This window comes from Staurois parvus, unplaced genomic scaffold (genome assembly GCF_062004578.1).
Source record: "Staurois parvus isolate SC_StPar_1 unplaced genomic scaffold, SC_StPar_1.0 ptg000027l, whole genome shotgun sequence".
Classification (NCBI taxonomy): domain Eukaryota; kingdom Metazoa; phylum Chordata; class Amphibia; order Anura; family Ranidae; genus Staurois; species Staurois parvus.
Window position 1 is genome coordinate 4230312 of NW_028317823.1, and position 21118 is coordinate 4251429.

Genomic DNA, 21118 nt, shown 5'->3' on the forward strand with positions numbered 1-21118 from the left:
TTGACCGAGCGTTTAAAGGCACAAAAATGCAATACAATTTAATCAAATCTAATCTCTCCAATCCAATCTCTCTGAAGATATGAGCACGTGCTTAAATACACAGAAGTCACTAATTAGTTTCAAGATTTAATTTAATTTATGTTTAATCTCTCAAAAAAATGTGCATTTATTATTTTTTTCTGAAAAGTGAATTTATCCTTTAAAGTGCATCAAAAGCTGGAGTTCTGCCCAGGAGCGGACTGACAACTCATGGGGCCCCCGGGCAACAGGGGATCATGGGGCCCCTGTGTCCTTGCCCAAACTCAAAAAAGCCTATGAAAAAGGTACCAGGGACATCTCATGGGGCACCCTACTGACCCCGGGCCCTTGGGCAGTGCCCGAGTTTCCACATAGTCAGTCTGCCCCTGGTCAGAGTTAAGGCTACTAGGGGTTGAAGTGATTTGTGTTATGGCATCAAATTTCCCTGACGTTCTGATTTTGAGCTGATTGCTTACCATTATAGTGCATGCAGCTGATTCAACTCAGAATAAATGCTGGCTTCCACTGTAAACCCCAATATCAGATATTATGGTACTGTAATGTGGATCATTTTTTTATCCTTTTTCTTGCATCTCAGCACTGCTGATCTCCTCCAACCAATTTCAGACATTTCCTGCCTATGTGCACTTGCTCCACCATTGCTCATCATTGGACTGGCTTTCTGCTGGACATTCCAGAGAAAAGTTCGTCACAGAGCTTCTTGTAGTTTCAGGCAATGGGTACATGTAAGAGGGAGACAACTAGTAGACAGTTGTCACTCCATAACAGAAAGTGCCTGAACAAGATCTTGGCAGGATCACCAGGTTTCTTTTAATTGAAACTGCGGACTTAAAGCTTAACTCTGAAAGTCCCACCTGAAAATCTTTGCACTGCATAGGTCAACTGCTCATTTAGTCCAGCAAGAAGAGAAGATCATTTACTTATCCGATCCTCCGCTTCCTGGCAGATGGCATTAGTCAATGGACTGTTCCTCAACGTCCCCATATCCAGTGCAGAGCTATTTACCCTGCTTTGGTCTTGAAAATCTAAGTACTTTAGATCACTGGAGCATATGGGTGAAGAAACAGTGGAAATTGTACCCTAGACCTAAACAAGGTGATAATTATTATTTATTATTATTATACAGTATTTATAAAGCGCCAATAGTTCACTCAGCGCTGTACAAAGTGAAAAAGGTACCAGGGGCATCTCATGGGGCCCCCTACTGACCGAGATTCCAAATGGTCAGTCCGCCCCTGCTCTGGATTCATTAATGTGATCAAGATAAATGAACTAACCATACACTTTCCCAACAAAGAATGGAAGATATACCAATTCTTCATGACTGGTCTGCTTTAGAATATTTTGGATTCGTCTGGAGTTTAAGAAATTACAAGGAATTTTTAAGAGGAACAAATATTATTTTCATCCAAGAAACTGTCAAGCTGAAAGAGACATTCAGCCTGATAAGGGCGCAGAGTGCGAAGAAGCACTAATCCTCGATTTCAAATGCTGCCAATGAATCTAGGTCAGTGTTTCCATACAAGCCAGATATGTTTTATTTGATCACGACATCAAGTTGATGTGTGAGCTTCTGTTTGACATTATCAGTCTCACCAACCCTGTGAACTGAGCATTAGGCACTCTTTGATAATGTTACATAACAGAAGTCACATAGAAAAGCTCTGACCTTTTCTGGAACAGAAGAAAGACTGGCATGCATGTAATTATCTCTGCAAGGTGTATTCCTACCTGACTATAATTTGTGTGCTCAGCCATGGTGAATTATGTTTGGATAAGTGTTGATTGTTCTCATCTTATAGGTAGAAGTATAACTGTTTCATTAAACCAGTGATGATGGCTGTATGATGATGCCCTATGCCAGACTGTCCTATGATTTCCATATTTGAAAAATACCCAGGCATGAGAGGGCATGCAACCTCCCTCCATTCTCTCCAAGATGCAGTGCTATGGTCTAAGAGCCCGGTTCCCAGACTATCATATGATAGTGGAAAGAAAGTTATTAATAGAGGTGTCAACCACTGAGACCAATTTATAGGGCGGTAGGTATGGGGCGCTCACAAAAACTGGATGTCTACAAATTGTTTATGGGGCATAGCTTAATTCAGACAATAAAAAAGGGACTTATCGATGCACAGTTTAAAAACGTTGAGTGTACAGTTACAGATGGACAGTAGATCTAGTGAATATGAACAGAAGCTGAAAATGAGTTTCAGGATGCAGGACAAGTAGTTCAATACATGCATACAGAACAAGAAAACTGCTACTGTGCATTGCCTATGCATACTACAGCTATCCTCAAATAGGGTTCCATGGAAGCCTAAAGTTCCTTTAGATCAGTGGTTCTCAACCTTATTGAGACAAAGCCTGGTAAATTCTTCCAAAACCTTCCATGCCCCAACAGTAAACAAATGTTTATGCTCATACAATAAAGTATGGGAATTAAAAACTCGTGGAAGGCTCTAGATGGGGTTTGATGCCACTGTAGGGGTAAAGGGAATTCTGGAGGGAATCAGGAAACTCTGCAATAGACTTGGTGGCCCTCTCGGGTATGAGGTTTTTGGAGGAGGCTGAAGGGTGATTCTGTTGGAGGTCTGGAGCTTTATAGGATGATGGAGGCACTGCAGAAGGCTGGGGGGCACTATGGTAGGTTAGGGGATCTGCAGCTGGCTGGGGGGCACTATGGTAGGTTAGGGGATCTGCAGCTGGCTAGAGGCCCGGGATGAGGGACACTGTGCCACAACAACTGCTGTTCTAGAGGTTGCTAGGGGTTCTTTGAACTGTGGCTAATTGACATCCCATCTGATGGTGCTTGGATAGATCTGGGTCCAATGCTACTTGACAAAGCCAGCAGCATCAATGACCTGTTCAGCTGTCTGTAAGGGTGACATTCTAACCACCACTGTAAGAAAGGTGTTCTTTCCACTAACCACCAATGCAAGGAACTTTCTTCCCATTGACCACCAATGTAAGGGGACAATATTCCCACTCACCACCTGTCAGGAACGCACTCCCCATGCCACAACCGTAGCTCCGAGGTGCATACAGAAGCGCAGGCACAGTCCTGCGGGTGCCCAATTTGTGACACACAGACTAATGCATATGCGCATGCGCAGCTGTGCATGCATTCACTGTTAATTTCTGGCACCAAGTGGCCTATATAAGTGCAGGAGTGCACTAGGAGATTGCTGTCTGATCTGCAACTCTCCCTGTATCCCTGCATCTGTTCCTATACTGTTACCTGTGATTGGCCCAGCTTGTTTTGACCTTGCTTGAACTCATCCTGCCCTGACCTCGGCTTGCTTCCTGGATTTTGCCTCTGCCTGCTGTCTTTGCCTGATCTGTCTCTGTCATTGCTGACCTTGGCCTGTGACCTGATTTCTCTTCTGTTTGCCATTTATGCCTGATCTGCCCATCTGCTACCGACCCCGCTTGTCTGACCCTGCATCCCTCTCTACCAGTCTGCTCTACTGTGCTACCTGTCTACTGCCAGCCTAACTGCCACCAGCCTTCTCTGCTGTACCATCTGTCTGCTGCCAGCCTACCTGCCACCAGCCTGCTCTGCTGTGCCACCTTCTGCCAGCCTGCTTTGCTGTGACATCTGCCAGCTGTTCCACCCCAGTTGTCCATCCAGTGAGGTGTTGGCTACTCCTGTAGACTATCAGACTATTCAGCCACACATACCACACTGTGCTCTCTGGGTTGCTGTTCCATCTGCAGTGACCCCTGAGCCTGAGCTGTACGAGAGGACTTTTTCTGCACATCAGGCTCACTAACCAGGTATGTGACAGTATCAGACAGCCATGTCTGAGCCTCCAAGAGGATCCTTTCCTATTGACGAAATCTGACAGCATCTTGCGGCCCTCACGCAAACTGTGAAAATGATTTCAGGCATTCCTGTGGGTAAAATTATTAAAAAAGTCTGTTGCAGAACAAGAAAAAGACTGAAAATTATATCCAACATAAAAGACAAAAAATAGTCCTGTGCAGGGTTCATATGTACAGAATAAGGACAGATACTGAGTGTTGGACCTAGCATACAGAAAACATAAAGTGGTACTATGCCACATTTATACCCAAAGAATAAAATAGAAAATAATATCAAGTGTCTATAGTAAAACAAATAAATAGTATTACTTATGTTATGCCCATATACTGTATGTTATATAAAAGATTTGTTGTCTCCCTTTAAGAAATTGTACCCAAAAGAGTGAAATGCACATATACTGAATTTTCCACAAATGAATATGACAAGACTGCAATGCAAAATTCAAGATATGTTGGTAACAATGCAGAGATGAGATCAAGTTTCTGGTGAACGAGAGGAATTCAGCTTCAAGATTATGATGGATAGCCTGACACCCCACCTGGAACACAGGAACAAGATATTATAGCTGGGCATTGCACCCAAGAACTAGAGGACACTAGCTTAGGTACAAACAGGAACTCAGAAATACAGGTTTTTATACAGTTCTGAAATAGGGAAAGTCCCTACATGAACAATAAAAACATATATTATACATTGGGATAAACATCCTACAATTATTAGATAATGAGGTAAAGTTGACACAAGATTAATCCCACCATGTAGGAACCTCCAGGAGGATTAGCCAACAGACTCAATTAGCCAACTCAATTAACAGTGGGAGAAAGACACAACAGTAAACACATAACAGCTTAATAAACAGATTACAGCAGGAAACCTCAGCATCAGGTTGATCTGAGCTGATTATAATCTTCTGCCTAGAGTCTCTGAGTCTAGAAAGGGGTTGAAGCAGTCAATGCTGGTTTGTGCACAGAGGCCCCAAATCTGTATCTGGGTCCTCCATGAACTTGAATCTGAAGTAAAATTACTCCAAAAGGTCCGCCAGGCACACACCTCCCAAAGAATAGAGTCCCCTCAAAAGCCAGGTCCCATAGTCAGTAGGCATGAGGCTAGCCTGTAGTCTGCTCCAAAAGACCCAGTCTTTGAGTCTATCACAAACACCATCCAACATGGAGCTTACACAGGGTTTTGATCAAAAAGATGAACAGAGTGACGGAACACCTTGCACCCAGCTTGTGCCTTCAGTCACAGAACCACTTCCTCGCCACTGGGATATAGGACCAAGGTTTTATAGTTGGGCATTGCACCCAAGACTAGGTGGCATTAGCTTGATGCAAACTGGAACTACTTTATTGAACAGAATTACAGTTTTTATACACTCCAGAAATAGGGGCAGTGCCCACACACATTAGAATAAACATCCCACACTGATTAGATAAAAAGGTGAAGCTTACCATCAGTCTAATCCTATCATGTAGGCACCTCCAGAAGAACTTGCCAACAACAATAGGTGACTCAAGTAACAGTAAGCTAATCAACATCCAGCCACCCAGACCAACCTTGATTAGTCTGTATGAAGTTAGACAGTATGGAGCCTGCATAGGAGTACATAAAACAGAGACCAATGTGACCAGCTCCTTTATTGGACATATATAATTCCAAATAACCAGGAATAGTCTTTAGGGCAGATCAGAATAAATTGTCCTTTAAAAATGTCACAGAAAGGGAAATATGATAATAAAAAATAGGGTGAATGTAGGCAGAGAAGGTCCCTACACCCAGTGTCCATGACACAAAAGCATTAGGGAGTGTTGGATTTGAGGAGAGGTGGAGGTGGCTGCAGACAGAGGAATCAATCTCTCCATGTTCCTCCTGCAGCCACAGAAGCGGGCGTTCAGCTGCTGCAGGAGGAACATGGAGAGATTGATTCCTCTGTCTGCAGCCGCCTCTACCACTCTTCCTATCCAGGTGTACAGGGGGGCCTCACAGCTCCCCTACAACATGGGGCCAGGTCACAATTGCGACCACTGTGACCCCTGTAGGTACACCACTGCTGCAAGGGTTAAATGTTCATAATGTCTAGGGGTAGAGGACAAAGAATAAATACTTATCTTATTCCTCATTCCTGCAGGATCCCTCCAGCCACAGGAATGCCATTCCAGACTCCTCAATGTACAATACAGGGTTCATGTGCCTGTATTGTACATGATGACACCAGGGGGGAGGGCTTGTGGCTTGTAAAGCAAGTAATAAGGTAAGTGATACAGCCTGCACTGTGTACCCCTAGACACAGAAAAGTATTTGACCTTTGCAGTGCAAGAAGCCCCACTGCAAGGGTGAAGTTATTAAAAGTTCTGGAGTTGGGCTTTAAAGTAGGACTTCATTAGACAAAGGAAGGGTTATAACTCCTGTCACATTTGTATTTATTAATTTATTTTTTGTCCTCTGTGTCCCACTGGGGACATTTCCCTTCATTTACTATCCCATAGTCACACCAGGAAGTGAGAGGAAATCCCCCGAGAGTGAGGGAAATCCCTGGTATTCTACAGAACTAATGTTTCCATTGGTGTTGTAACCCCTCTCCACTCTATCCAAATTTTTAAAAAGTTTTGCCTTCAGTTATAGTTTAATGAAAATGGTAGACTATTCTTAAGGATCTTTTACAATAAAATGATAACGTTTTCCAAACGTTCATAAACCGTTCAGTGAGCTGCCTAGCATATTCAGTGAAGCTGACCTGAGTAATAATGACACCCACACTTAAACTTTAACAATACAACCAGACCTTTGTTTGGTCACCTCCAGAAAAGACTACAAAGTCCTCAACGTATAGTTGTGACAAAAGTAGAAGGTACCGTGCACTCCTGACCCAGCATATTTTCACATGGTTTGAAACTCTCTGAAGGAAGTAGAAGGGAACATGTTTGAGGTCAAGATAAAGGGAAATATAAAAGGACATTTTTATTTGATATTAACACTTTGTGAAGAACAGAGCAAAGACTTATGGGAAGAATAGGAACAAAAGTCGATGGGAAAGGGTAGTTCAGAGATACAATCCTATTCTGTGCATTACATAGGCATTAAGTACCAGCCACAGGAGATAGCGTGAAAGCATACAATTACCGGAATGTTATATTTTTAACTCCTGTGATCAATTTTTTTAATATTGTCAGATGCACAGGAAAAAAAAGGAAAGTGAGAACATACAGTACAAAAACATAAAGTAGGAATGAAAAAAATCTGCATTTAAAGTTGCACTCAACCTTTAGTAACAAAAATTGTGAGCAGACAGCTTTTTATTGCAAAAGAGACATGCTTAAAGGTTTCAGTCATGTCTCCCCTTTCCATTCTTTCCTCCAGGCTGCACATATTAAGTTCCTGAAGTCTCTCATATTTTTTTTATCTCTCAGACCTTTCATTATTTTTGTTTTATCTTATCAATATAATTTTGTAAGTGAGGTCTCCAAAATGGAACAAAGAATTCTAAATAAAGATCTATATAGAGGAATCAGGAGCTCCTTCATCCTCCTGGTGACCACTCTACTGACAAATAAAGATCTATATAGAGGAATCAGGACGTCTTTCCTCCTACTGGTGATCCCCCTGATGATAATCAAAGATCTATCTAAGGGAATCAGGACCACCTTCTTACTGCTGATGACCACTCTAGTGATGCATCCTAGAATTCTATTCGCTCTTCCTATTGCCTGGCCACACTATTTGCTCATTTTGCAATCATCTGAAGTAAGTACTCCCAAATCTTATTTCCTCTGTAGTGCTGGCCAACACTGTAACCTCATTATTGTACAATATCAAGGGATTCTTATTTCCTTAGGTACATTATTTTACAGTTACTCCTGAAAAAATTACTTTAGGTTACCTATGAACACCAGTTGTGGTCGAATTTGCAATTGATCAGAATGTGCGATTGTAACTGGCAAGATAAGACAGTTCTAAATCTCACCATACATGCCTTAATCTGATTGTACAATCTCCATTATACCTACCCACAACTGTTCAGTGGTAGTATTGTTGATTAAAGCTCTCTATTTTAGTGGTACAGCCCCTGTTAGTTAGGTGTGGTCAAATAGGGGTATAAATTAGGTGTGGTCAGAGTGTGGAGGACAATAGGGAAAGTAGGAAAATTGAAATTTTAGGGTACAGAGCCGGAGTTTACTTTTTCCCTTTTGGGGAAAGCTGTGTTACATAGCTAATCTGGTTGAAATAAAGACAAGTCAATCTAGTTCAACCAAGGAAAGAAAAAAAAAAATTAAAAAAAATTAATTTATGCAATCCTATATACACAATATGCTCACAGTTGATCCAGAGGAAGGCGAAAAAACTCAGCATGTACCAATTAGGGGAAAAAATTCCTTCCTGATCTCCCAATAGGCAATCGGATATTCCCTGGATCAACTTTACCTATAAATGTTAGTATCCAGTTATATTCTGTGTATCTAGGAAAGAATCCAGGCCTTTTCAAAGCAATCTACTGAGCTGGCCAGAACCAGCAGTTAAGGGAGTCTATTTCACATTTTCACAGCTTTTACTGTGAAGAATCCTTCCCGTATTTGGAGGTTAAATCTCTCCAGATGTAAAGAGTGCCCTCTTATCCTCTGTGATGACCTTACAGTGAATAACTCTACACCAAGTTCACTATACAAACCACCTATGTATTTATATACACTCACCGGCCACTTTATTAGGTACACCTGTTCAATTGCTTAATAACACAAATCGCTTATCAGCCAATCACATGGCAGCAACTCAATATATTTAGGCATCTAGACGTGGTGAAGATGACTTTCTGAAGTTTCTGATGACTTTCTAAAGTTCAAACTGAGCATCAGAATGGGGAAAAAAGGGGATTTAGGTGACTTTGAACGTGGCATGGTTATTGGTACCAGACGGGCTGGTGTGAGTATTTCAAAAACTGCTGATCTACTGGGATTTTCATGCACAACCATCTCTACGGTTTACATAGAATGGTACGAAAAAGAAAAAATATCCAATGAGCAGCAGTTGTGTGAATGAAAATGCCTTGTTGAGGTCAGAGGAGAATGGGCAGACTAGTTCGAGATTATAGAAATTCAACAGTAACTCATGTCAATATGGACCAAATTTCTTAGAAATGTTTCCAACACCTTCTTGAATCTATACCAGGAAGAATTAAGGCAGTTCTGAAGGCAAAAGGGGATCCAACCTGGTATTAGCAAGGTGTACCTAATAAAGTGGCCAGTGAGTGTATTTTGATCATATGCCCCCTTAATCTCCTCTTCTCAAGAGAGAATAAATTCAGTTCTTCTAATCTTTCCTCATAGCTGATCTCCTCCATGCCTCGTATCAGTTTGGTTGCCCTTCTCTGTACTTTCTCCAGTTCCACTATGTCCTTTTTGCAAATTGGTGCCCAAAACTGAACTGCATATTCCAGATGAGGCATTACTAATGATTTGTACCGGGGTAAAATGATATCTCTCTCTCTGGAGTCTATACCTCTTTTAATACAAGAGAGGATTTTGCTCGCTTTGAAAACCGCAGCTTGGCATTGCATGCCATTATTAAGCTTCTGATCTACCAAAACCCCCAGATCCTTCTCCACCATTGATTCCCCCAGTTGTACGCCCCTAGTATGTATTATCAACATTAAAGTGGTTGTAAAGGCTCAAGGTTTTTTACCTTCATGCATTCTATGCATGAAGGTAAAAAACCTGTGTACAGCAGTGCCCCCAGCCCCCTCAATACTTACCCGAGCCCCATCAATATCCAGAGAAATGCATGACAGCTTCGGCTGTCCCGAGTCTCTGCCTCCTTATTGGCTGAGACAGCAAGAGGGAGCCATTGGCTCCCATTGCTGTCAATCACAGCCAGTTAGCCAATGAGGAAAGAGGGGGGTGGGGCCAAGCTGTGGCTCCATGTGTGATTGGACACATGGAACAGTGGGTGCCCCCATAGCAAGCTGCTTGCTGTGGGGGCACCTAACAGAAAGGAGGAGCCAGGAGAGCCCGCGGGGGACCCGAGAAGAGGATCTGGGCTGCTTTGTGCAAGATCACTGCACACAGCAGGTAAGTATAGACATGTTTGTTATTTTACAAAAAAAAAAAATCTTTAGAATCACTTTAAACCTCTTTTGCCACATACAGTTGCCCAATTAAACAGAGCATTGAGGTCAGCTTGTAAATTGGAGACATCCTGTAAGGACATTAATCCAGTGCACAGCTTGGTGTCATCTGCAAAGATTGAAATTGTACTTTTAATCCCAGACCCTATACAATTTATAAATATATTCATGTGTTCATTAGGCACTGAGATGGAAGTAGAGTGGAGAACTACTACCAAATGAGACTAGGATAGAATCATGAGAAACCCAGCACCCCTCCTGTGAAACACGATAATGGGACAAGTTATACACAAGGTTAAATACACATTTGATGTTTTTCCATTAATTTGAAAAGAAATATGGATGACTCTGTGATGTGAATGGATTCCCTAAGTCTCACAAGGAAGTCAGCTATCTAATTGGATGCTGTGATCTCTTGAATTCTCAAGCGGCTAGCTTGATGTGGAATCATATATAATAGGGTGGCCCACATTATTTGGGCATGATTGGAATGAGGGGTAGGTAAGGGCAGTGGCGTCACTAGGGTTGGTGTCACCTGGTGAGGTAAAACATGGTGTCATTCTTCCCCCCCGGACCCCCAGATCTGGCAGTAGGGCACTGAGCAGGCTAGCATACCGGCATAGATCTCCCCCCATTAATATCCTCAGTGACCAAATTATTGTCCTCAGGCCTTCATTATTGTCCTCAGTCCCCAAATTTCTGTTCTCAGACCCCCCAATACTGTCCTCAATCCCTCCCAAATAATGTCCTCAGTGACCCCATTAATGTCATCAGCCCATCAGCCTATCAGCCCCCCAGTAATATCCTCAACAACCCCATTACTGTTCTCAGTCACCTGAAGTACTGTCCTCAGGCCCCATTACTGCCCTCAGGCCCCTCAATTACTGTCCTCAGGCCCCATTACTGTCCTCAGTCCACTCACTTACTGTCCTTAGGCCCCCATTACTGTCCTCAGGCCCACAAATGACTGCCCTCAGGCCCTCATTACTGTCCCCAGTCCCACAATTACTGTCCTCAGTCCCCCATTAATGTCCTCAGTGCCGCCAATTAATGTCCTTAGTCCCCCCAATGATTGCCCTCAGGCCCTCATTACTGTCCCTAGTCCCACAATTTCTGTCCTCAGGTCCCCATTACTGTCCTCAGTACCTCCCAATAATGTCCTCAATGACACCATTAATGTCATCAGCCCATCAGCTCCCCATTATGTCCTCAGCGACCCCATTATTGTCCTCAGTCCCCTCAACTACTGTCCTCAGGCCCCCATTACTGTCCCCAGTCCCCCCAGTTACTGTTCTCAGGCCCCCATTACTGTTCTCAGCCCCCCCATTAATGTCCTTAGCCCCCCTAATAATGTCCTTAGTCCCCCTATTACTGTCTTCAGTCCCCCCTATTAATGTCCTCAGAGACCCCAATACTGTCCTCAGGCCCCCATTACTGTCCTCAGAACAGCAATTACTGTCCTCAGTCCCCCCAGTTTCTGTCATCAGACCCCATTACTGTCCTCAGTGCCCCTAATTACTGTTCTCAGGCCCACTTTACTGTTCTCAGGCACCCATTACCATCCCCAGCCCCCAGTTATTGAGCTCAGTCCCCCCATTAATGTTCTCAGCCCCCCTGTAATGTCTTCGATCTCCCCCATTACTGCCCCCCATAGTTCCCCATTACTGTCCTCAGCCCCCCCCCCACAGTGCCCCATTACTGTCCTCAGCTCCTCCTTCACAGCACCCCTTTACTGTCAACAGCCCCCCCTCCACAGTGCCCCATTACTGTTCTCAGCTACCCCTACAGCATCCCATTACTGTCCTCAGCTCCCCCATAGCGCCTCATTACTGTCCTCAGCTCCCCTCCTACAGTGCCCTATTGCTGTTATCAGCCCACTCCCCCACAGTGCCCCATTACTGTTCTTAGCCCCCCACAGCACCTCATTACTGTCCTCAGCCGCCCCCCCCCCACAGTGCCCTATTGCTGTCCTCAGCTGTCCCCCCCACATCGCCCCCTCATTGCCCCTCCTTCTGCCTTACCTTACACAGACAGTGCAGAGGGCTGGAGAGAGTGGGTCTGGCTGGAAGCTTCAAGCCAGTAATTGGTTGCTAAGACCACCCTGCATCCTAACAACCAATCACCTGCTGTTAACTCGAGCGGCCCCACGGTCTATCCAGAGCTGTCCTGCCTCCCGAAGATGGCTCATAAATGGCGGGACCAGTGTTACCTCTCTGACGGGTTTCACCTGGGGGTGGTCCGCACCCCCGTACAATGTAATGGACGTAATCGATTGAGCTACAACAGCAAGTACTGAACTGGTCGGGTAACCTTCCTAAGCAAATGTCCATGCAACTCTTTCTTGTCTTTTAAATGTTTCTTACAAGAAGATGTCATGGCTAACTGCAAGCAGTTTTGAACAAGTTCACAGTGAGTCTGTCCCAGTAGAAAAAATTTGTACAGACTGTATTAACATACAATGAAGAAGCCTGGCTTTCAAATTTTCAGCCCTTTGGTTCAGACCCTGCTGAACCAGCCACATTTCAACCCATTTATGGCCAGCCTTTGTTAGAGTAGGCAGTGATCAAATATATTTTAACCCTTTGAGGACCGTAAGATTTTGGAAAGCCAAAAGAATCAATTTTTTTGCTTTTAAAGTTCGTACATTTCAGTTGCTGTAACTAAGCCATTTCATGAAATAATTGGCAAAAAGCTAGATCCATTTGTTGTAAAAAAGAGTTTTAAGTTCTTAATCAGATGATACATTCAATTAAAAACTTGGGACAAATACGTCCCTTGGTCCTCAAAGGGTTAAAACTGATAATAACATCTGCCAGCATTGTACAGACAGGGTTAATTATGGCAAACACAGCTCCCTGCTCCAACATATACAAAGAAAATTATGTAGGAATTTTCAGTGCTGGACATGACAGCATCTAAAAGTTAAGCAGCAGATTTGAAATATTTGTTTTAAATTATGCTATGTGAATGGGAACATGTAACAGGTAAAAAGTAGGTGTTATCCCATTTTGGCTGCACAAGTGGAAATGCCGTAGCAACCTGTGGTACCTTCTGAGTTCTTCAGGGGTGCCTTGGCCAAATGCCCAAAAATTTCCCCAAAACACTCAAAAATTGCCCATAAGCCATTATTTGGATCAATCCTGCCATTTAGCCACACAAAGAGCCGGGTTTTATTGTGCAGCATTACAACCAGCCGCTGATGTCCTAAAAAACTGATGACAACATCTGCTGATAAGAATCATGTCAAGTGCTCCTTGTGCGTTCCCCTCTCCATCAGCACTGTGGTCACCTTAACTGAATGAAAGAGAGAAACTGAGGGTGCCTTGAGATTGCAGAATTGTAAAGGGTGTCGTGACTGAAAAAAGGTAGAGAAACACTGATATCTCTTTAGGTTAACCCATAATGTTCTGGGAATCCTTTGTCCTTTATTGTGTTTTACATCTTTACTTGCAAAATAAATAGTGTAAATTCAGTATATATGTACATATATATCTATATATTGTGACATTATGAATGGCGAGGGGATCGATGGACGCTATGGGGTTTATTTACTAAAGCTGGAGAGTCCAAAATCAGACTCCCTTCTGCATAGAAACCAATCAGCTTCCAGGTTTCATTGCCAAAGCTTCATTGAACAAGCTGAAGTTAGAAGCTGATTGGTTTCTATGCAGAAGGGAGTCTGATTTTGGACTCTCCAGCTTTAGTAAATAAACCCCTATGTGTCACCTCGCATGCGGTCATATCTAGGACATTAAGGTGGAGTCCAGTCCGGGTTTTCCAGGCCATTATAGCAGAGGGGGTTCTGGACCGGGTTTTGTGGTCCACTGATGACCACCAGCAGGTGGTATAAATAAGGCAGGACTGGAGCAAGAAGTCTCTCTTGGTCTGGGACTCAGACAGCCATATCTGAGTGAGCTGTGGATAAAAGTTTGCATTATACAAGAAAGGAAAAGGTTTGCCTACTGTTTTCATTTTGTTGGTGACACCGTTGAGAGAGGAATCTCCTATGTTTACTTAGTGCCTGGATAGCGAGGGTTTATTTTCTGTTTTGTTTATGATGCTTGCAACCTTTTAAATAAAACTGACGACAAGTCAGATTTTAAGAAAGCCCTGCTGTCTTGACTACCTTTTTCCCAGGGAAGGTGATCCCCACCTGAGCTACCCCCACAATATATATACACACAAACTGTACATATTCCATTGATGCAGCATTCCAAAGATATGGCATGCAGGACTTTTGTTGCGTACACACAAACCATGCAACCCAATAGAAAGTTTGTAGGAAACCGTGGGTTAACCACACAAAAACCACAGGTACGCCTGAAGCAGTGTGAAACCAGTCTAAGGAAGAAAAATCCAAAAGCACGACATAACCAGAAAGTAGCAAGAAGCACCTTTGATCAAGCACTAAATAAAGATCCATTTAAACATTCCTAATTGAAGCCAGGTGTGCAGCTGCAGTGCTGAATATTAACCAGAAGGTGAAGAAGGCTCCGTGCTGATTTTGTTACATCACTGTAGCTGATTGTTACATAACTTTGTAGCTAGAACCTGGTCATGTGATACCATGAGCATAAAGACTCTCTGCCGTTAATATCTACCACTACATATGAACAACACTAATATAATCCTTCAGATCCGCAGTATCTGGTATCAGGCATCGCCTTTATCCATTGCTGCAAATGTTTTAACTGGCCTGTTACAGCTGTGCTAGCTCGATAATTTATTTTCCTATTAATGCAGTTTTAAGAAAGAATCTTTCATTAGAATTACACTTAAGGAAGAAGCCTCTGAGGTCTCAACAGGCTGATTTACTTCAAATTCATCTTTGAAGAATCCTCATGACGATCCATTAAAAGTTGCATAAAAAGAAGAAAGAAGGATTAGCGGAAAGTACTGATCTCAATATGAAAAGTAATATTTCCGATATGCACACACAAATGTGTTTTTTTTTCCGTTTACCAGCCTAGCGTTAAAGTGATACGTGAAACGATATCCTTAGTCTGCAAAGATAATCTACATACATGGGCGTAGCTTCAGGGTTCTAAATGGTGACCCTACCCATGCTTCAGGGGGCCCATGAGACCTTCCTGTCACATTATGTTTTATGGAACCTGAACGGGGGGGTAACATATAATGGAACCAATGCCTTTTTCCTCTTGCATCAGCTGAAAGCCTGCTTCTCCACCTCTCCTTCCCGCTAGCATTCAGCTGCTACAGAAGGAAAGGGGATCAGTTCCAGTAAATGCTCCCCTCCTGTACAGGTTCCTTTTCCTTTTGCTGCCTGGGCACATCCTATGTGCCATGTATGCCAATATGTTATATTTATTGTCACTTTTCTTTTTTGAATGAACACAGTGTGTGATCAGTACCAATCACTCACTGTGTTCACTCACAAAATTGAAGCATAGCAAACATTTATCTTTCCCCAAACTCTCTTTTTTAGCATAGAATAGCTCATGTAACAATACAGTAGATTGAAAGATTACATAACATGTCTCATACATCTCAAAAAGTAGTTATAGCTTCTCTGCCTTTTGGTCAAGATCAAGTGTAGTATCTGTTCTTATCAGTTGTCTGGGATAGAACCCTGACTCCCTTCACCAATTGGGGAGCCAGTTAGTAATCCAAGATGTAATTAGGTGGGAACAGTGAGAGTGGCGGGGGGGGGGGTCTTTTCCTCCTGGGTTGATTCTGGCCTGGTGCACCAGGCTTGTCCCCGGTCATAGTCGAGGCTATCACTCACTGAGATCACTCACAAAAATGAAGCATAGTAAACAATTTTTTTCCCCCAAATGATCTTTTTTAGCATAGAATACCACAGGTAACAATACAGTCGAGTGAAGGATTACATAACATGTCTCATACATCTCAAAAAGTGGTTATAGCTTCTCAGCCTTTGGCTAAGATCAAGTATCTGTTCTTATCAGTTGTCTGGGATAGAACCCTGACTCCCTTCACCATTTTGGGAGCTAGTTAGTAATCCCAGATGTAATTAGGTGGGAACGTGAGAGCGGCGGGGATGGGGGGGGGCTTTTCCTCCTGGGTTTATTCTGGCCTGGTGCACCAGGCTTGTCCCCAGTCATAGGCAAGGCTATCCCTAAGCTTTCTAAGTTCTAATGTCTTTCTGGTGAGGATAGGGCTGCACTGGTCTGGCCGAGGGCTGTGAAAGAAGCATGTGGTGTATGTGCCCCTGGAGTGACAGTCCAGGGGTGCCATAATTCTCACAGTGAGGGAGCTTACTTTTGAGTTTTTGCCACCAAGATCGCTGCACCAGTCATGCTTTTTTCCACACCTGCCTCTAGGACTGGGCTGGGATTTTTTTACTTCTGACCAAATGGCCCGCCATGATATTTCACCATGTCACCTTGCACTTATCCACTTCCCCTTTTCCTTTACATATGTGTGTCTGTCACTTGCACTTTTTTTTGCACAGCACGTACATGCACTTTCACTACCCCAATTTGTAGGCCTCAGGCCTGCCCTGAAAGTCCTAGGGGGAAGGCATATAGCCTTTTGGTCAGGTTCTCCCCCCTCCCATGGGGTCTCCGTTCGTGGGAGACCCACCTAGTACTTGAAGTAGCCTGTTCCAGAAGGCCTCCTGAAGAAAGGGGTCCACCTGGTTTTAGCCAGGTGGACCAGTGAGTACCTCATCCCCTGTCAGGAGCCTTGCCCCCCCGGGTTCAGGGTAAGGGTTCTTTCTCTTCAGAGGAGGACTATGCATACACCCTGTGCACTTTTTTTGTGTTTTCACTTTTGTGAGTGCACTTTTTTTATGTTTCACTATACCACGGGACTTAAAAAAAAAGAAAAATATAGTAGTTATAGTTTAACAGTGCTAATCAATTCTGATTTCTAATTGAACAGAACACTAGAGGGTGAGGTTAAAAATCATCATGAGGGGCGTGGCTAGACGCCGACGAGCATGGCCGCTTGAATCCGGAGCTCCCGCCGGCCGGATCGATCCACCACGCCGCACAGAGGAGTCGGGTGAGACAGTGCCCCTTCGCTATGGGGAAACCCGACAGGGTGTCCTCCGGCGCGCGGTCCCGGTCCCCGAGGGGCCCTAGCACCACTGGGAGGCACATAAAGGAGCTGTTCAGCTCCCACCAGCAGAGAGCAGGGCCGCAGCCTTCTCCCTCTCTCTCTCAGTCCCCCTCTCCCCCTCCCTCTGCAGCCGAGGACACAGGCTGCTCTCCCTGCACTGAGACACACGCTGGCCAGGACACAGTGCCACACCATGATATCTCCTCTGCCACACAGTCCCTCTCATTAAGGGACTTACAAGCGGTGGCTGCTGACATTAAGGTCACACTAACCACTACACTGACCACTGCCCTTAACGACCTGCGCGAGGATATCCGCGCTATGGGGTCCAGAGTGGATCAAGTAGAGATGGCCGCTAGACAAAATAAGACTGCCATAGTATATTTACAGCGACAGTCAGAGTCGCACACCTCGACTATCCGGGATTTTTACAAGCATATCGAGGATTTAGACAACCGTGGCCGTAGACACAATATCAGAATCCGTGGCATGCCGGAATCCGTGGAAGCCACTGACATTCCTAAGGCAGTAACTACCATCTTTAATGACCTCTTGGGCCGCCCGCCAGCAACCCCAATTGACATTGAGCGTGTACATAGGGCCATCCGGCCTAGGGGGGGTGACGCAGACCCACCCAGGGATGTGGTATGCTGCATTGTCAGCTTCCCGCTCAAGGAGGATGTTCTCAGATGCGCTAGGGACAGAAGACAGCTAATGTACAAAGGGGCGGAAATACAATTGTACCAGGACCTATCCAACATGACCTTACGCCAAAGGCGAGCCTTGCGTCCATTACTAGACACGCTTCGCTCCCGAAATCTGTCCTATAGGTGGAGATTTCCCTTCTGCCTTTCAGTACAGGATGGTGGTCACACCTTTAACTTGAGAAACCCCGAAGATCTACCGTCTTTCTGTTCCTCCTTGAACATCCCACCGATAGCCCTGCCAGAATGGTGCGGACTCTTGGGACTGCAGCCGGTCCTGGACGCAGGATCTACAGAAAACGCAATGGATTGGCAAGGCCATTCCCATCGGAGACGTCGGACAGTCCCGTCGACTCCTCCAAGACACCCCACAGGGGGCACTGCTGCGGCCCCTAGCCCTACGGCTTCGCCTGCGCATAGAAAGTCACGGCACGAGACTTAATCCTACCTAATCCTCATCTACTCCTGCCACTCAAGCGCATTTTCTCACAGGTGCCTGCAGTTTTACTGTTATCCTCATGTTTCTATACCATTTCTTCACGAGTCCCGGCGATTCTTCGATCTCTCACGCACTGATCAGTGGACCTTCATTACTTCCATTTCAATATCTGACCTCCTAAAGGGAACGCAATGCCCCAGAGGTCTGCTCCGCAACTAACGAATGGTGGACTTCTGTGAGCCCCCTATTGATCATCTCTACGCCATGGTCAGAAGAGATCTATACATAATACAAATGGCTACTCCTCCTGGACAGATGACCTATTCTTCAGCTCTCTCTTCTCTTTCGACATTCAGCATCCCGGTTTCAGTCAACAGACCTCGCGCTGACTTGCCCTATGAGCTAGACCCACACGTACTCCAATCTCATGTGGACCTCTGAGTCGTCTGTATTCCTTTGTCCCTGCCCTTTTTGTTCCCCCAGAGCCTCCTCTTGCTATACTGGAAGAAGCTCTATTTCTCCGTGGAAGTATCCAGATGACCTCTGCTTCTCTGCTGCCCGTCCCGTCACACTCTGCTTAATCGGTGTCCTCAAAGAAGACCCTGACAGACTTAGTACAGTATATGATTCAATTGGGGGTGTGTTGGGGGCATGGGAGGGAGGGGGGGCTGGTTGCGGGGAGGAGGGTGGGACTTATAGGGGGATTCCACAGATGTTGTTTTTTTTTTTTTTTTTTTTGTCTTAGCGAGCGAACATCACCTCTCCTCGCCTCCTACTAAGCTGTCCCTTCTGTCCCATCTGGACGTGTCTCTGCTTACTGGCCGGTCCCCGTCTCTTGATCCGGAAGAGAGTACGATTCAGGGGTTGCCCGCACTGTCAATGCTTCCACGGGACCTGCTTCCCCCATACCCCTGCGACTTCCCCGATTTCCCTAGTGCGTGAGAGGTGATGCTCGTTCTTGTTGTCACCGTAGGGGCTGTAGATGGTTTATCCTTGCTTTGATTTTTGACACTTAGCCTTTCTACTCTATGGGACATGATTGGCGTTGACCCTGGGGTAGCCCAGACATTTTTGCGCGATGCTTGGGACTCAACACTGTTTTTTCTGTTTTTGCATTGCTTCGTGGCTAGACGCCGACGAGCATGGCCGCTTGAATCCGGAGCTCCCGCCGGCCGGATCGATCCACCACGCCGCACAGAGGAGTCGGGTGAGACAGTGCCCCTTCGCTATGGGGAAACCCGACAGGGTGTCCTCCGGCGCGCGGTCCCGGTCCCCGAGGGGCCCTAGCACCACTGGGAGGCACATAAAGGAGCTGTTCAGCTCCCACCAGCAGAGAGCAGGGCCGCAGCCTTCTCCCTCTCTCTCTCAGTCCCCCTCTCCCCCTCCCTCTGCAGCCGAGGACACAGGCTGCTCTCCCTGCACTGAGACACACGCTGGCCAGGACACAGTGCCACACCATGATATCTCCTCTGCCACACAGTCCCTCTCATTAAGGGACTTACAAGCGGTGGCTGCTGACATTAAGGTCACACTAACCACTACACTGACCACTGCCCTTAACGACCTGCGCGAGGATATCCGCGCTATGGGGTCCAGAGTGGATCAAGTAGAGATGGCCGCTAGACAAAATAAGACTGCCATAGTATATTTACAGCGACAGTCAGAGTCGCACACCTCGACTATCCGGGATTTTTACAAGCATATCGAGGATTTAGACAACCGTGGCCGTAGACACAATATCAGAATCCGTGGCATGCCGGAATCCGTGGAAGCCACTGACATTCCTAAGGCAGTAACTACCATCTTTAATGACCTCTTGGGCCGCCCGCCAGCAACCCCAATTGACATTGAGCGTGTACATAGGGCCATCCGGCCTAGGGGGGGTGACGCAGACCCACCCAGGGATGTGGTATGCTGCATTGTCAGCTTCCCGCTCAAGGAGGATGTTCTCAGATGCGCTAGGGACAGAAGACAGCTAATGTACAAAGGGGCGGAAATACAATTGTACCAGGACCTATCCAACGTGACCTTACGCCAAAGGCGAGCCTTGCGTCCATTACTAGACACGCTTTGCTCCCGAAATCTGTCCTATAGGTGGAGATTTCCCTTCTGCCTTTCAGTACAGGATGGTGGTCACACCTTTAACTTGAGAAACCCCGAAGATCTACCGTCTTTCTGTTCCTCCTTGAACATCCCACCGATAGCCCTGCCAGAATGGTGCGGACTCTTGGGACTGCAGCCGGTCCTGGACGCAGGATCTACAGAAAACGCAATGGATTGGCAAGGCCATTCCCATCGGAGACGTCGGACAGTCCCGTCGACTCCTCCAAGACACCCCACAGGGGGCACTGCTGCGGCCCCTAGCCCTACGGCTTCGCCTGCGCATAGAAAGTCACGGCACGAGACTTAATCCTACCTAATCCTCATCTACTCCTGCCACTCAAGCGCATTTTCTCACAGGTGCCTGCAGTTTTACTGTTATCCTCATGTTTCTATACCATTTCTTCACGAGTCCCGGCAATTCTTCGATCTCTCACGCACTGATCAGTGGACCTTCATTACTTCCATTTCAATATCTGACCTCCTAAAGGGAACGCAATGCCCCAGAGGTCTGCTCCGCAACTAACGAATGGTGGACTTCTGTGAGCCCCCTATTGATCATCTCTACGCCATGGTCAGAAGAGATCTATACATAATACAAATGGCTACTCCTCCTGGACAGATGACCTATTCTTCAGCTCTCTCTTCTCTTTCGACATTCAGCATCCCGGTTTCAGTCAACAGACCTCGCGCTGACTTGCCCTATGAGCTAGACCCACACGTACTCCAATCTCATGTGGACCTCTGAGTCGTCTGTATTCCTTTGTCCCTGCCCTTTTTGTTCCCCCAGAGCCTCCTCTTGCTATACTGGAAGAAGCTCTATTTCTCCGTAGAAGTATCCAGAT

General features: G+C 45.5%; 1 protein-coding gene and 1 pseudogene across 2 annotated transcripts in view; one reads left to right on the plus strand and one right to left on the minus strand.

The window, feature by feature from the left end:
- Positions 1-21118, minus strand: part of LOC149471142 (cyclic nucleotide-binding domain-containing protein 2-like) — a 349105-nt gene that overhangs the window by 206860 nt on the left and 121127 nt on the right. The window lies entirely within an intron of this gene.
- LOC149471143 (U2 spliceosomal RNA) lies at positions 15505-15592 on the plus strand (annotated as a pseudogene).